Below are 17,138 nucleotides of genomic sequence, written 5' to 3' on the forward strand. Positions count from 1 at the left end.
TACCCTCAGATTACAATCCCCCTTTACAGGGAGACAGACAATCTTGCATTTATTTGGCATCTGTCAAGATCGCTAAATGTCTCAAAGACCTTTGCCGCCAATGAAGCACTTTTCAAAGTGCAGTCGCTGTGGAAAGTAGGAAATGCAAAAGCTAACTTGAGCACAGCAAGATCCCACAAACAGCAACGTGATAATAACCAGATCATCTGTTTTAGTGATACTTTTATACATATATACCTTTCTATAGGTATATCAGGAACAAAAGAATGACTAGAGTAAGATTAGGGCCAATCAAGGATAGTAGTGGAAAGTTGTGTGTGGAATCAGAGGAGATAGGGGAAGCGTTAAATAGATATTTTTCGTCAGTGTTTACACTGGAGAAAGACAATGTTGTCGAGGAGAATACTCAGGTACAGTCGACCAGGCTAGATGGGATTGAGGTTCACAAGGAGGAGGTGTTAGCAATTTTGGAAAGTGTAAAAATAGATAAGTCCCCTGGGCCAGATGGGATTTATCCTGGGATTCTCTGGGAAGCCAGGGAGGAGATTGCAGAGCCTTGTCCTTGATCTTTATGTTGTCTTTGTCGACAGGAATAGTGCCGGAAGACTGGAGGATAGCAAATGTTGTCCCCTTGTTCAAGAAGGGGAGTAGAGACAACCCTGGTAATTATAGACTTGTGAGCCTTACTTCGGTTGTGGGTAAAATGTTGGAAAAGGTTACAAGAGATAGGGTTTATCTTGAAAAGAACAAGTTGATTAGCGATAGTCAACACGGTTTTGTGACGGCCTCACAAACCTTATTGAGTTTTTTGAGACGGTGACCAAACAGGTGGATGAGGGTAAAGCGGTTGATGTGGTGTATATGGATTTCAGTAAGGCGTTTGATAAGGTTCCCCACGGTAGGCTATTGCAGAAAATAAGGAAGTATGAGATTGAAGGTGATTTAGCGGTTTGGATCAGTAATTGGCTAGCTGAAAGACGACAGAGGGTGGTGGTTGATGGCAAATGTTCATCCTGGATTTCAGTTACAAGTGGTGTACCGCAAGGTTCTGTTTTGGGGCCACTGCTGTTTGTCATTTTTATAAATGACCTGGAAGAGGGTGTAGAAGGATGGGTTAGTAAATTTGCAGATGACACGAAGGTCGGTGGAGTTGTGGATAGTGCTGAAGGATGTTATAGGATACAGAGGGACATAGATAAGCTGCAGAGCTGGGCTGAGAGGTGGCAGATGGAGTTTAATGCGGAAAAGTGTGAGGTGGTTCACTTTGGAAGGAGTAACAGGAAATGCAGAGTACTGGGCTAACGGCAAGATTCTTGGTAGTGTAGATGAACAGCAAGATCTCGGCATCCCTGAAAGTTGCCAGCCAGGTTAATAGGGCTGTTAAGAAGGCATATGGTGTGCTAGCCTTTATCAGTAGGGGGATTGAGTTTCGGAGCCACGAGGTCATGCTGCAGCTGTACATAACTCTGGTGCGGCCGCATTTGGAGTATTGCGTGCAGTTCTGGTCACCACATTATAGGAAGGATGTGGAAGCTTTGGAAAGGGTTCAAAGGAGTTTACTAGGATGTTGCCTGGTATGGAGGGAAGGTCTTACGAGGAAAGGCTCAGGGACTTGAGGTTGTTTTCGTTAGAGAGGAGAAGGCTGAGAGGTGACTTAAGAGACATATAAGACAGTCAGAGGGTTAGATAGGGTGGAGAGTGAGAGTCTTTTTCCTCGGATGGTGATGACCAACACGAGGGGACATAGCTCTAAATTGAGGGGTGGTAGATATAGGACAGATGTCAGAGGCAGTTTCTTTACTCAGAGAGTAGTAGGGGTGTGGAACGCCCTGCCTGCAACAGTAGTAGACTCGCCAACTTTAAGGGCATTTAAGTGGTCACTGGATAGACACATGGATGAAAATGGAATAGTGTAGGTCAGATCGGCTTCAGATGGTTTCACAGGTCGGCGCAACATCGAGGGCCGAAGGGCCCGTACTGCGCTGTAATGTTCTATGTTCTATGACGTTGATTGAGAAATATTGGCCAGGGCAGCAGGGGAAACAAAGAACAATACAGCACAGGAACAGGCCCTTCGAGCCTCCAAGCCTGTCCGGTCATGATACCAACCTTGGCCAAAACACCCTCAGCACTTAATAATAATCACTTATTGCCACGAGTAGGCTTCAATGAAGTTACTGTGAAAAGCCCCTAGTCGTCACATTCCGGCGCCTGTTCGGGGAGGCCGGTACGGGAATTGAACTCCGTGCTGCTCCCATTGTTCTGCATTACAAGCCAGCTGTTTAGCCCACTGTGCTATACCAGTCCCTACCTTGTGCCGTATCCCTTTATACCCATCCTATCCAAGTATTTGTCACAATGCCTTTTGAACGTCGTTAACGTATGTAGAAACCCTCTGCTTATTTAAAAACTAATGCCATGCGAACTCTTACAGCCACCTGATGGGGCAGGCAAGGACTCAAGTTAAAGTCTAGGGGCGGCACGGTGGCACAGTGGCTAGCATTGCTGCCTACGGCGCTGAGGACCCGGGTTCGAATCCAGGCCCTGGATCGCTGTCCGTGAGGAGTTTGCACATTCTCCCTGTGTCTGCGTGGGTTTCACCCCCACAACCCAAAGATGTGCAGGATAGGTGGAATGGCTACGCTAAATTGCCCCTTAATTGGAAAAAATAATTGGGTACTCTAAATTTATTTTAAAAAAGTTAAAGTCTTGTCTGAAAGACAGCACCTCCAGCAGTGCAGCACTCGGGCAGCACTGCACTGGAGTGTCAACCTTGTGTTTTGTGCTCAAGTCCCGAACTTTGTGACTCGGAGATGAGAATGCTACAAAATGGATCACAGCTGGTAATACTTCATCCAGCAGGTTTGAATGCTTTGCAGCTTTTGAAGTGGTCGCGGACTGAGTTCTTGTCTTTTAAAGCTACAAACTGAAATATTGCACTACCAGCACCTTCACTATTGGCAAATTACACTTTAGCAATCTTCAGAATCGAGCTAATCCGGTTGAAAGTTCAATAGGTCCTAAATACGAATCGGAGGGACTCATTTGTGTGTATTATTTCACAATTCTACGACTTGCTTGTGGTTTATTTAATTCTCAGACGGTATTATTTCAGACAGTTGGATACCCAAGAGCTTTGCGATATTTGCAGGTAGTCCCTGGGAGTGTGGTAATAACTACAGATGGTGCACAGGATGTGGTCATTTTTGCTGGTGGATCACAGGGTAGCCACACTTCCACATTCCAACAGTGTCTACACATTAAAAATGTGTCATTGGCTGCGGAGAGTTTTGGGCATGTTGAAGATCTGACACAAATATTGCTACGACGGGGCAGAGCAGACATCACAAACACAGCGACACAGTGTGCTGGTCAGCGGACCCCCGAAATGGACCCCTCTGCCCCATGGACCCTCTGGCAGTTTCTTTCGCTGATTATCTGGCCGCCGCCATTTTGCACATCCATGGGTTAGTCCAGAATAACATAGGCCCCACACAGTAACAGATTCTGGCATTGGCTCTCATAGAACACCAAGCTATCTGGGAAGGTCAAATACAGAATTGTTCACCTTCTTCCATATATAGAGCAGCATGGCCTAACAGGGACAAGGAACAATCAACCTAAAACAGGGAACATGACAGAACACCTCACCTGCCCAAATTCAGGCCTGCACTAAAGCTTTATCTCGTGTGAGATGGTGTGCTAACTGATAGTTTGTAGTGTGGTGGCCACTTGGCAAATTAAATTTGAAACTGCACGTTAAAATACTTACTTCCTGTCAGTGGATGTCAGAACTGGGGGACCCCATAGTAAAATAGTCATAAATTCAGAAACTTACAGACAAGACCGATAGAGTCTCGCTCAAAGCTGACACCGCTTGTGGGTCACAGTGAGGCTGCATAACAAAACAGACATAACAGACTGGCACCCATATCCCCCAAGCAAGACGATCACCACAGATAACAACATCAAGGTGATAGCTTTGCCCAGAGTTGGAAAACAAACACCACATAAGACGATCTCGGAAACAACTCTTTACTGAAGCATACAGGAAGTGTTTCAGCTTGCTTCATTCCTGTGTGTGTGTGTGTGTGTGTGTGTGTGTGTGTGTGTGTGGGGAGCAGGTCTGTCCCCCAATGGAAATCAACACAGGCTGGGAATCACAATGCAGTTTAACATCCAGTGGATTCGTCAAATACGATTCAATTGGTCTGCTATAACTTCTCAATAATTATTGTAGGTTTAGAAACAGTGCTGGAGAACTCAGTTATTCTTTTACTTACACTAACTGAAACCACAAACCCAGCCTCAACCTAAAGTCTGACATGAGCTAACTGCGGTTTGAACAGTTAACCACATCTGCACCGGCTCCTGAGACTCCGCCTCGAACAAAACCAAAGATCTACTTCCTGTTTACTCGGTTTGTTGTCTCAGCTTCTCATTCAGACACTTTCACTCTCCACACCCTCCAGTTTCCCTGCACAGGGGCCCTGCCTTCTACTCAGTTTCAGTTACCCAGGATATGCTATAATGAGGACAGACGAGAGCGAGAGAGAGAGAGAGAGCACATCTTGCTGCCTACCTCAAGCTGAGGAACTCCTCCAACAGCACAAAGCTTCGAAGGATCCAAGCTCTGGCTATGGACAAAGGTGAGAGGCAGCGTAGAGAACTCAATTTCACTCAAGTAGAAAAGCTTGGAATCTACTTCAAAACCTTGGAGCTGCTTCACCTGCGTAACATCAACCTTCCAAACTGCGAGTGATGTTGCTTCCAGACTGCTCCTCAACTCTTAAGCCCGCCTGGGCCCCCTGTTGGTCCGGACCTTTAACGAGGCAAGGGAGGGGGGGGGGGGGGGGCTTTGCCCCCAACTATGTCACGGACGCTGATTTCCTTGATCCTGAAGCGGGACAAGGACCCTCTGCAGTGCGGGTCATATAGGCCGATTTCGCTGCTAAATGTCGACGCCAAGCTGCTGGCAAAGATCCTAGCCACAAGAATAGAGGATTGTGTGCCGGGGTCATTCATGAGGACCAGACGGGGTTTGTGAAGGGAAGGCAGTTGAATACGAACGTGCTAAGGCTCCTCAACATTACTATGATGCCGGCTGTGGAAGGGGAGGCGGAGATAGTGGTGGCACTGGATGCGGAGAAGGCCTTTGATAGGGTTGAGTGGGACTTTCTGTGGGAGGTGTTGGAGAGGTTTGGGTTTGGGGAGGGGTTTATCCGTTGGGTGAGGCTGCTCTACGAGACCCTGATGGCGAGTGTAGCCACAAATAGGAGGAGGTCGGAGTACGTTCGGCTGTACCGGGGGACGAAACAGGGGTGCCCCCTGTCCCCCTTGCTCTTCGCGTTGGCGATTGAGCCCCTGGCCATGGCGTTGAGGGAGTCAGGGAACTGGAGGGGCCTGGCGCGGGGTGGGGAGGAGCATCGAGTGTCGCTGTATGCGGACGACCTGTTGCTGTATGTGGCCGACCCGGTGGGGGGGGGGATGCCGCAGGTGATGAGGATTCTTAGTGAATTCGGGGGTTCTCTGGGTATAAGTTGAACCTGGGCAAGAGCGAGTTGTTCGTGGTGCATCCGGGGGATCAGGAGGAGGGGATTTGTAGGCTCCCACTGAAGCAGGCAGAGAAGAGCTTCAGGTACCTAGGTGTCCAGGTGGCTGGGAGTTGGGGGGCCCTGCACAAGCTCAACCTCACAAGGTTGGTGGAGCAGATGGAGGAGGAGTTCAAGAGGTGGGATATGTTACCGCTGTCACTGGCGGGGAGGGTGCAGTCCGTTACGATGACGGTGCTCCCAAGGTTTTTGTTCCTGTTCCAGTGCCTCCCCATCCTTATCCCGATGGCCTTTTTTAGGCGGGTCAACAGGAGTATTACGGGATTTGTGTGGGCGCATGGGACTCCGAGGGCGAGAAGAGTGTTCTTGGAACGGGGCAGGGTTAGGAGGCTTAGCCTCATACAGTTCAAGGTGCTGCATAGGGCCCACATGACTGGGACGAGGATGAGTAGGTTTTTCGGGGGTGAGGACAGGTGTACTAGGTGCTCGGGGGGCCCAGCGAACCACGTCCATATGTTTTGGGCGTGCCCAGCGCTGGGGGAGTTTTGGAAGTGGGTAGCAAGGACGGTGTCGAGGGTGGTGGGATCCAGGGTCAAGCCAGGATGGGGACTCGCAATTTTTGGGGTTGCAGTGGAGCCGGGAGTGCAGGAGGCGAAATAGGCCGGTGTTCTGGCCTTTGCGTCCCTAGTAGACCGGCGGAGGATCTTGCTCCAATGGAAGGATGCGAGGCCCCCAAGCGTGGAGGCCTGGATCAATGATATGGCGGGGTTCATTAAATTGGTGAAGGTGAAATTTGCCCTGAGGGGATCAGTACAAGGGTTCTTTAGGCGGTGGCAGCCTTTCCTGGACTTCCTGGCGGAACAGTAGGGAAATAGGCCGGCAGCAGCAGCAACCCGGGGTGGGGGGAGCGGGAGGGAGGGAGGGAGGGAGGGAGGGAGGGTTTGGATCGATGGGAGGGAGAACTGTGTACATGGGTTTGTGGGATGTGGCGGGTGTTATCTCTTTCCCTTTTGTTGTTTGGGTGTTCTTTTGTTTTTTCTTTTCTTTGTAGTTGCTTTTGAAGTTGGGTGGGTGTTGTTCTTGGGTTGTTACCGCGGTTGTTTTGTTAACATTGTTGTGATGTTTATATTTTGTAAAAATTTCAATAAAACATTTTTTTATTTTTTTTTTAAAACTCTAAGCCCGCCTCAACTAAGGAAGTTGGTTGTCAAGTTCAGAAAGCACTCTCCAAGATCATCTTATCATCGTCCCCCACATCCTTTCTTCTCCCTCCACCTGAGCGAACACTCAAACGGGCCTTTGCTAAAGTGAGAAAATCTATCGCGAATTTCTGAAGAACGTGGAACCTAATGGACACATCTGGCTGACTTCTTCCTTTGCAAAATTCCATGCAACTGGTATCATTCCATCATTCAGGACAGAGACTGAAGTTGTCGCCGTTCCTCAGGTTGGAGAAACTTGCTGCCGACCCAGCTAGTTATTGGCCCACACCTCTGTTACGTTTCTCTGACAAACTGTTTCTGAATGTCTCCTCCCGGGCAGGCTTTCTCCATTGTTGAAGCCCAACCTGCTGGAGGGACAAGCCGGGTTTCAGGCCCAGCTGAACTGCACTGACCAATTGCTCACACTTACCACCAAACTGACCCAATGTAAACTCTTGACAGGAGTTTGACTAGTCGACCTTTCCATCAGCATGTGACATTGTGTGGCTACACGGTCGTCTGTTGAAAGCTGTCAAGACCGCCTCAAGTGCCACACTACAATGCAGGCCCTGTCTTCAATGGTGAACCATCAAAGATACAGGGTTTCACCCAGAGACCAAACAAACTCCTCGAAAACCCTAAATGATGGAACTGGCTGATCATGGAGCTTACCGATATCCCTAAATCTCTTTCCCAGTCTGCCTGTAGCGATTTAAACACCTCGTAAAGGGCTCAAGTTTCCTGTGCTTTCTTCCCTAAAGCAGGACTTTACATGCATCGGTATCACGTTGGCACTGAGCAACTTATTTATTTAGTCTTCCCCATTTTATTTGCCTGCTGAAGAAGCAGCAGAGGTTCCAATACCAATTCGGGAGAATGTCACTCGGGGGATATCACTTCCTCCAAAAGTATCAAGCAGTCAGGTTTTCCCATTCTGAATCTGTATTAGCTGCCATGATTAAGAAAATTATAGAAGAATTTATTTAATCTTGATAAATTGATTCCGTGGTTTTTGTCCGATGTGACAGTTAAACTAATGCCCCCCCCCCCGGTCTCCTGGGTCTGTTCTGTCACTCTCTTTTGAGAATGGGCGTCAGGGTCGCCTCCATCCAATCTCGCACAACCTGCCGAGTCTTCATCTCTCTCCCAAAAGAGCACATCACAAATCTCATCCTTGCTCTCACTTACTCCCCGAGGATAAACGTCATCCATCACAGCACAGCAAATTGTTTTCAGCCCCTTTTAGTCTGTCTGGGACTTCCATCTCATTGATGTCAATCACTAATCCAATTGGGATGATCCCCAATTACGAAGGGCTCCGTATTCACATATTCCCTGGGGATGACTTGGGAGGGAGTTGTACAATCAAGTATTTATGTTTATCCCATGGTTCAGTCTAACTTTTTAAAAATCCTACGGGATTTGTGCATTTTCTCCGACTCTCCTCTTACTGCCAGTTCCCAAAGGCTTCCTGGCTGCATGTGGCTATGTTCCAATCTAAGCCCCTCTCCGACTCCTGATCAATCGTTTTTGTTGGGAAACTCTTAAAATTAATCTCAGCGGCCACCCTCACCTTTCTCCTGGGGGGAATTACAAATGTGTTTTTCAAATCTATTTTTCTTGAATAATAATTGAGACAAATTCCAACCCATTTGATTTACAAATAAAGTTTGATCACCAAAGTTGGCTCAATTTATCAAGCGAGGTTGTTTATCCAGAGGGGCTGACATTAGAGGTTCCGCCTATTTCACTGTCCCAAAGCAGGGAGGGGGGGAAAAAAAAATCAAGATTCATTACTCCTGCTAGGAAACCATAGATACCATCATAGAATGTACAATGCAGAAGGAGGTCATTCGGCCCATCAAGTCTGCACCAGCCCTTGGAAAGAGCAACCTATCTAAACCTACAACCTCCACCCCATCCCCGTAACCTAACCTTTTGGACACTAAGGGGCAATTATGCATGGCCAATCCACCTAACAGGAGTGAGGGACAGTACGGCGGCACAGTGGTTGTCACTGCTGCCTCACAATGCAAGGGACCCGGGTTAGATTCCAGCCCTTGGTGACTGTGTGGAGTTTGCATGTTCTCCCCATGGCTGTGTGGGTTTCCTCCAGGTGCTCCAGTTTCCTCCCACAGTCCAAAAATGTGTGGGTTAGGTGGATTGACCATGATCAATTGGCCATTAGTGTCCAAAAGATTAGGTGGGGTTACGGGGATAGATTGGGGATGTGGGCCTAGATAGTGCGCTCTTTCGGAGGATCGGTGCAGACCCAATGGGCTGAATAACCTCCTTCTGCACTGTAGGGATCCTATGATAACAATGTTCGAGTATACGCCAGCCCGCTAACAAATAGCTATCAATAAACTAGAAGACTAAATTTAGTCCCAGTATCCTTGTGCTCAAAACTATCCCCTTCAAAATCGGCAACAACTTGCATTAACGTAGTGTCTTTAACCTATTAAAATGCCCAAAGGCAGACCATGCGGGAATAATCAGACAAACATTAATTTGGGGGGGGGGGGCTGGGTTTTAAAGAGAGTGTCTGGGAAAGGGAAGAGGTGGGGAAGCAGAGGGGTTCAAGGAGTCAATTTCAAAAGTCTCTATGGATGAAGCCACGGCCAGGAAGGTTGAACTAAAAGGAGTGCGGGATGCACAAAACGTTAGAGCTGCTCCAAAAGTGAAGATCCTGTCTTTGCCCAACAAGTCTTTGGGGTAGAGAGTGCGGACATTGGACCCGAATCCCGTCTCCTAATGGTCCAACTTCTGCGTTTTTTTTTTATAAATGATCTTCCCTCTCATTTACTTGCTTGTGGAATCTTGATGTGTGTAAATCGGGGACACACTGCCTGCATTACATTAACCACACTTCAAAAAACGCTAATTCGTTGAATGCAAACTACTCTGAGGCTGCGATTTTTTAAAAAGCCCAAGTATTTTATTTCTGCTTTTTATTTTTATGTCGCTCACTTTCCCCTTCTGCTTCCTGCCTCCACACATTTGCGTTACAAATTCGCAGATATCAGATCATTCCACACTGTTGCTGGATTTATTCCATCTTTGGATAATTCAGTGTATGGAAAACTGTCTTAACTCAAAACAGATCCCAAGAATGTAAATGCATCAAATGGTTGTTTTTAATCAGCTAGCTCAGGAGAGCAGTGAAATAACTGGAACTAATGCATAATAAAACACTGCAGCATCACTGAACCCACTGCTGAATAATTACACTCTTCTTTATATAGCTAGAATTATTTTAGACAACACATTCTTGAAACCTTGCGGGATACAACCAATATCCCATTCACGCCACTCATCGTAACTCACTGGTGACTGACGTTTGAGACCTCAGGTGACCCCACAGTTTCCAATTGAGACATCTAAGGGAGGTAAATTTCATTAATCCACCTTCTAGAGTTTTGAAGCAATTCTCAAGAGGAACGGGGCCTGAAGCCTGTAATGTGATTTAAAGCGCGTAGCATGCTGTTGAGAGAGATCAGACACCAAACACGTATGTTGCCAACATGCGACCGAGGCCAGAACTGTGCTGTCTTAGCAGAGATTTACAGCAAAGGTTTTTCAGTAGGTGTGGTGGTGGTGGGGGTGTGGTGGTGGTGGTGGGGGGGGGGGGGGGGGGGGGGGGGGGGGGGGGCGGCGGCTCTGGGTGCGTCGGCAATCTCAGCAATGAGACGCCAAGCCAACAATTAAAGGGCATGTTTTCATGTGACAATTAGCCTTTACTTAGAAAGACTTCCTAGAAAACTTCACACAGACGTAAATAAGGGAAAGACTCGACATCAAGTCAAGGGAGGGGGTATTAGGAAGCGTGACCAGAAAGCTCCGTCAAAGAAGTGAACATTAGCCAAAGTTTTAAATGAGGAAATGGCAGAGGCAGAGTTTAGGGAGAAGAATTAGAGAAAGGGGCTCAAGGCGAGATGAACAGAAGAATTAGAGAATCCCTACAGTGCTGTTCTGCCCATTGAGTCTGCACCGACCGTCAGCAAGAGCACCCTACCTCGGGGTCAGGCCCCCACCCTATCCCCACAACTCCACCTAATCATTTGGACACTGAGGGGCAATTTAAACATAGAAACATAGAAAAATACAGCACAGAACAGGCCCTTCGGCCCACGATGTTGTGCCGAATCTTTGTCCTAGATGAAGAACAAATTAATCTACACCCCATCATTCTACCGTAATTCATGTACCTATCCAATTTAGCGTGGTCAATCCCCCTAACCTGCACATCTTTGGACTGTGGAAGGAAACCAGAGCACCCGGAGGAAACCCACGCAGACACGGGGAGAAAGTGCAAACATGCAAACTCCACACCCGAGCCAGGAATTGAACCCGAGTCCTTGGCGCTGTGAGGCAGCAGTGCTAACCATTGTGCCACCGTCGGTTCAGTGACTTGGTTCGAGGTAAAATAGGAGTTCTGATGAAGATGGGACAACAGCAGAACAGGATTGTAGCAGGAAGCAGAAAAAGCAGACAGTTTCCTCCCAGATCTCACAAATAGGGAGGCGCGAGTGTAAGAACCTGCAGCTTGGCAGCTGTCAGTCTCTCAGGACACTAGTTTCTTATGCCTGGCACAGTGGTTGTATGCTTACCCACGACCCAGAGCTCAGTGGCAGCTTGGCTCAAGTTGGTAGCACTCTGACTGCTGATTCAGTAAATTCCAGGTTCAAACCCCGCTCCAGGACTGAGCCTTCAGCGCTGCATGGCTGTCGGTGATCCGCTTGGCTGTTAATCCGAGGCCCCATCTGCCCGTTCCAGTGATTCAGGTCAGCACTGACGATCAGACAGGAATAATGGAGTTCTCCAGGATTTCTAACATCCTTCCCTCAATCATCACGATTTAAGATGAATTCGATCAACTGCTGTTTACGGTGTTTTGCTCTGGGCTAGAAGGTTGCAAGGGTTTAAGCACTTCTCAAAATGTTTCAAAGTGACGTGTTGTGTGTGCAGCCTTCACAGAGCATGTACATCCATGCTGTCTACATACAGCTGGGGACTGCAAATAGCAACAGATAATCTGATTTGGTTGAGGGATTACTGTTGGCCAGCACAGGAGAACTCCCCGACTCTTCTTTTGATACAGTAGATCTTGTACATCGAAGGGCAGACGGTATCTCAGTTTGACATTTTGTCTGAAAGACAACACTGCATTTTCTCTCTGTACTGCATCGAAATGTCGACCGAGATATGCATTCAAATCTAAACAGTGGCGCTTGTATCCATAACCAGTCTCCTGTGATACCACACAACACAGCTCGGAGTTTGGAAAATAGAAATAAGCATCCTTCCACTCCGCCAAGGCTCCTTTGACAGCACCTTCCCAAACTCATAGAAGATCGAGGGCCGGGCAGCACCGTGGCGCAGTGGGTTAGAACATAGAACATAGAACACTACAGCGCAGTACGGGCCCTTTGGCCCTCGATGTTGCGCCGACCTGTGAAACCATCTGAAGCCTATCTGACCTACACTATTCCATTTTCATCCATATGTCTATCCAGTGACCACTTAAATGCCCTTAAAGTTGGCGAGTCTACTACTATTGCAGGCAGGGCGTTCCACACCCTGCAGACTCACGGCGCCGAGGTCCCAGGTTTGATCCCGGCTCTGGGTCACTGTCCATGTGGAGTTTGCACATTGTCCCCGTGTTTGCGTGGGTTTCGCCCCCACAACCCAAAGATGTGCAGGCGAGGTGGACTGGCCACACTAAATTGCCCCTTAATTGGAAGAAATGAATTGGGCACTCTAAATTTATTTTAAAAAACAGATCGAGGGCAGTTGACGTGTAGGAACACCACCACCTGCACGTTCCCCTCAAACCCACACACTATCCTGACTTGGAACTATATTGTTGCTTCTTCACTGTCACTGGGTCACAATCGTTGAAACCCCGGGCGGCACAGTGGTTAGCACTGCTGCCTCACGGCGCTGAGGACCCGGGTTCGATCCTGGCCCCGGGTCACTGTCCGTGTGATGTTTGCACATTCTCCCAGTGTCTGCTTGGGTCTCACCTCCACAAACCAAAAAGATGTGCAGGTTAGGTGGATTGGCCATGCTAAATTGCCCCTTAATTTAAAAAAAAAATGAATTGGGTACTTTAACTTTATATTTTAAAAATCTTTGAATTCCCTTCCATACAGCACTCTGGGTGCATCCAACATGCACCACATGGGCTGCAAGGTAACCCCCCCCCCCCCCCCCACCTTTGAGGAAGTTAGAGTTGTGCAATAAATGGTGGCCTTGTCAGCAATTATAGAACAGTATATAGAACAGTACAGTATAGCACAGGCCCTTCGGCCCTCGATGTTGTGCCGAGCAATGATCACCCTACTCAAACCCACGTATCCACCCTATACCCGTAACCCAACAACCCCCCCCCCCCCCCCCCCCCCCCCCCCCCCCCCCCCCCCCCCCCCCACCTTACTTTTTTTAGGACACTACGGGCAATTTAGCATGGCCAATCCACCTAACCCGCACATCTTTGGACTGTGGGAGGAAACCGGAGCACCCGGAGGAAACCCACGCACACACGGGGAGGACGTGCAGACTCCACACAGACAGTGACCCAGCCGGGAATCGAACCTGGGATCCTGGAGCTGTGAAGCATTTATGCTAACCACCATGCTACCGTGCTGCCCATTACTACCGTGCTGCCCATCTGACATCCCTCACATCCCTAATATAAAACATGTTGATAATGCTAGTCTGCATAAGCAAGTTTTAAATATGCTCCCCAAACATAATTGGTTCAAAGCATTTCTCCTCTTAAAGTACTCAAATGTTTCCCCCTCAAATAAGTTAGGTGGATTGGCCATGCTAAATTGCCCGTAGTGTAAGGTTAATGGGGGGATTGTTGGGTTACGGGTATACGGGTTACGTGGGTTTAAGTAGGGTGATCATTGCTCGGCACAACATCGAGGGCCGAAGGGCCTGTTCTGTGCTGTACTGTTCTATGGTCTATGGTCTAAGTGACCCTGAGAGACCAATAAAATGCAGAACCTTCACTCACGATCTAGAAGCTTTCAATTTAATTTTCTCCATCTCCTCAGACTCTCCATCTCTGAACCAAAAGCAAACCTGGGGCAAAGATTCTCTACTTCTAACCCCTACTTCACCTGGAGCAAGAAGCCTCCTCCTTCTAATCCCCAAATCAACCCCGAGACAGAAACTCTCCATCGTTAATCCCCAAACATAACTGAACAGAGATTCTCCAGCTCTAATCTAAAATCCAAACGTTTGCAGAAGCACCTCACCTGCCCCATTGCAGATCTTCCCTGGGATTTCCTCTCCGTTTGAACTTTTCCACAGCCCGACATGGCTCTGCGTTTCTTGACGGGTCTGGCTTCTCAAGGGATGCGGAGCACAACGTGCATCAGAGAACCACGTTGGATTGCAGTAGCGTGGGGGGTCGGGAGGGATAGTTTTGGGGGCTAGGCAGGCTGTGTCAGAGGGGTTAGAGTCAGTGCGAGTGATTGTGGCATTTCTCCGAAAACTACTCAGTAAGTATTGTGGAACTGTCGGAAATCCCTGAATCTAGCTCAGAGTCCGAGGCTTTTATGGAACATCATTGGGAGCAAGGAATCGCCCGACGGAAGTTCAAATATCTGGGCAATTCCCACAGAGGTCAGCAAGCCGCGAATTCCACAGGGTTCCGATCCACATCTGGGGTAGTATGCCCAGCCTGTGATGATCCGGAGATCTGGAACTCTGTCTCTCATTCAGTTCTGCAGTTCTAACTCTGAAACCCACCCTCAAGGTTAGACTCTCGCCTTTAACCAAGCCTTTCAGGAAATTCTCAAACCTTAGCCGTCAGCAAAAACTCTCCACTCCACAAACCTCCTCCCACTTTCTCAAGGAAAACAAAGATAATGAATTAAAGCTGGTTTTCCCATGAACGTTGACATCCCTGCAGTGAATCAGGAAAATAAAATCGCGCTCTCATTTTGAACAATGTATAAGGACTGAACACAAGAGCTGCCAAGGCTCCCCAGTGGGAAAGAAAACAATATCCTGGAGGATTTGGTTCACAAATTCCCATTTTTATAATATTCCCTCCATCATAGAATATCTACAGTGCAGGAGGCGGCCATTTAGCCCATTAGGTCTGCACCAACCCTTCGCAAGAGCACCCCCCCCCCCCCACCGAACCCGCCTTGATCCAAACTGTCCAACCCCAAATCCAGCAATATCCAAACCCCGCACTGCCTCAGTCTCAAGGTTTTGCACAAAATCCGCCTTCAACAAATGTAGTGGAATGATTTCACTGCCGACATGAAACCACGTGCCTCAGTCGTGAAATCATGCCACTGACATTCTGAAAAGCAAAGGGAGGTTTTTGGGGGCACGCGCTGGGCCATGTCTTCTTGGAAAAATAACAGCGAGCTCACGATACACGCCATTGGTGTTGTGCAAAGTGGACTGCTAACTCAGGAGCAAGAGACATGGCATCAGTGGTCAAATTCCAGCACCCCTTGGCTGACCTGGGCCACTCTAACGCTCGTCTCTCGTGGCTTGCCATTAGCTCCACCATCATTTTTAGGCCGATGCTATATTTGTACACTAATTGCCCATTAACCTAACTGCAGAAAGACAAAGCTGATACTAAATAGTGCAGGTACTTGTTTTTTTAACAACTTAACTGTTAATATAACATCAATCTAACTTCCTAGCCCAGAAAGGAACATTTTAAGCTACCAGCTCCCATTGTTGGGTGTACCAAATTCCTAAAGACAGGGAAGATGTTAAATTTAAATTTTTGTTCTTACTGTTACCAGCTGTATTTTTTTCTCTTGCTCAATCGAATCTTTCTTCCCCTCTTCCTGATTTTAGAAAACTCTCCCCCCTTCGCTGTCATTCGCCTGTTTCTTCTATAATCCTCAAATATCATTATCACTATTTCACTATCTCCATAACCAAAGTGTCTACGGTTCCAGATACCAGGTGACCGGTTCACAACCAGTAAGTTGCACCAAAACCGATATCTGAACAGAGGATGCGGGAAAATGTCTCGTGCATTTTTGTATAGGGGCGGCACAGTGGTTAGCACTGCTGCCAGGGACCCGGGTGACCTCGGGTGACTTGTCTGGTTGCAGTCCACATGTTCTCCCCGTGTTTGCGTGGGTTTTCTCCGGGTGCTCCGGTTTCCTCCCACAGTCCAAAGATGTGCAGGTTAGGTGGATTGGCCATGATAAATTGCCCAACAGTTGATGTGGGTTACGGGGATAGGGCTGGGGAGTGGACCTAGATAGGGTACTCTTTCAGAGGGTTGGTGTAGACTCGATGTGCTGAATGGCCTTCTTCTGCACTGTAGGGAGTCTATGAGTCTACTGGTGGAACTTGGTAGCAAAACCTAGCGGCTGGACTGTAGGCTGCCCCCAGAAACTCTGGCAATTGGAGGGTACAATATTGTCACCCTTCTGCTCAGACTCTTAATGGTTTTCTTCGCAGAACATCTAATTATTTTCAGCAAACAATTCTCCCATTAGGGTCACCCGTGCAACAGCACTACCAGGGCTGTCACCACCAGTTCCACTCATCCACATCGTCGCTCGCTAATCCGGAGAGATTAACAGTTAAGAGACACAAGGACAGTTGTGCCTGCAAGGGGTTAAATAGCAATGAAGCGTGCAATCAGGAGCACGGCAACATTGTTGAAACAATTTTTAACAATTAGCCCACGTGGTTGTGACACAGCAAAGTAGACTCCTCCATGGGGCACCTGTTAATGAGTTCCCAGAACAGCAGTGCATCAAGGTCAAGACAATATACGCAGCACTCTGTCCCCTCAGCAAACAACAGTTAGGGCCTGGCAGCCAAGACGATGATCGGAGGGCACCTAACCACTCCAGTGGTCAAATCACGAGGCTTACTGTGCCAATTAACCAAACGCTCCAATGCATCAAATGCACAAAGCAATAATAATAATAATCTTTATTAGTGTTACAAGTAGGCTTACATTAACACCGCAATGAAGTTACTGTGAAAAACCCCTAGTCGCCACAATCCGGCACCTGTTCAGGTGCAGCGAGGGAGAATTCAGAATGTCCAATTCACCTAACAAGCACCTCTTTCGGGACTTGTGGGAGAAAACCGGAGCACCCGGAGGAGGCCCACACAGACACGGGGACAACGTGCAGACTCCACACAGACAGTGACCCAAGCCGGGAATCGAACCCGAGACCCTGGCACCGTGACGCCCTACGATAGGATTCGGTGAAATGAGTGCAGAGAATGTGGAACAGTAACCCATGAGCAGCAGTGTAGGGCGCACAAATAACTGGCATCCTTCCATCTGCGGGAAATTATGGCAACGCAGCCTCAGAACTATGGGGAGGTCAGGCGAGATCATCTGTATTTCTCATGATGGCTG

At 48.1% G+C, this 17,138-nt stretch overlaps 1 protein-coding gene across 10 annotated transcripts in view; it reads right to left on the minus strand.

Moving 5' to 3' along the window:
• The window catches only part of LOC119956851 (zinc finger protein 609-like), a 201,607-nt gene that overhangs the window by 145,178 nt on the left and 39,291 nt on the right, over window positions 1–17,138 (minus strand). Inside the window, exon 1 of one of the 10 annotated variants that reach the window (XM_038784355.1) lies at window positions 11,365–11,854. The exons of the other annotated variants lie outside the window; for them this stretch is intronic. The gene's annotated coding sequence lies outside the window, so the exon portion shown is untranslated. Of the gene's footprint in view, window positions 1–11,364; window positions 11,855–17,138 lie in introns of those variants that run through there. 10 annotated transcript variants of the gene reach the window in all.

Source organism: Scyliorhinus canicula, chromosome 24 (assembly GCF_902713615.1).
Source record: "Scyliorhinus canicula chromosome 24, sScyCan1.1, whole genome shotgun sequence".
Classification (NCBI taxonomy): domain Eukaryota; kingdom Metazoa; phylum Chordata; class Chondrichthyes; order Carcharhiniformes; family Scyliorhinidae; genus Scyliorhinus; species Scyliorhinus canicula.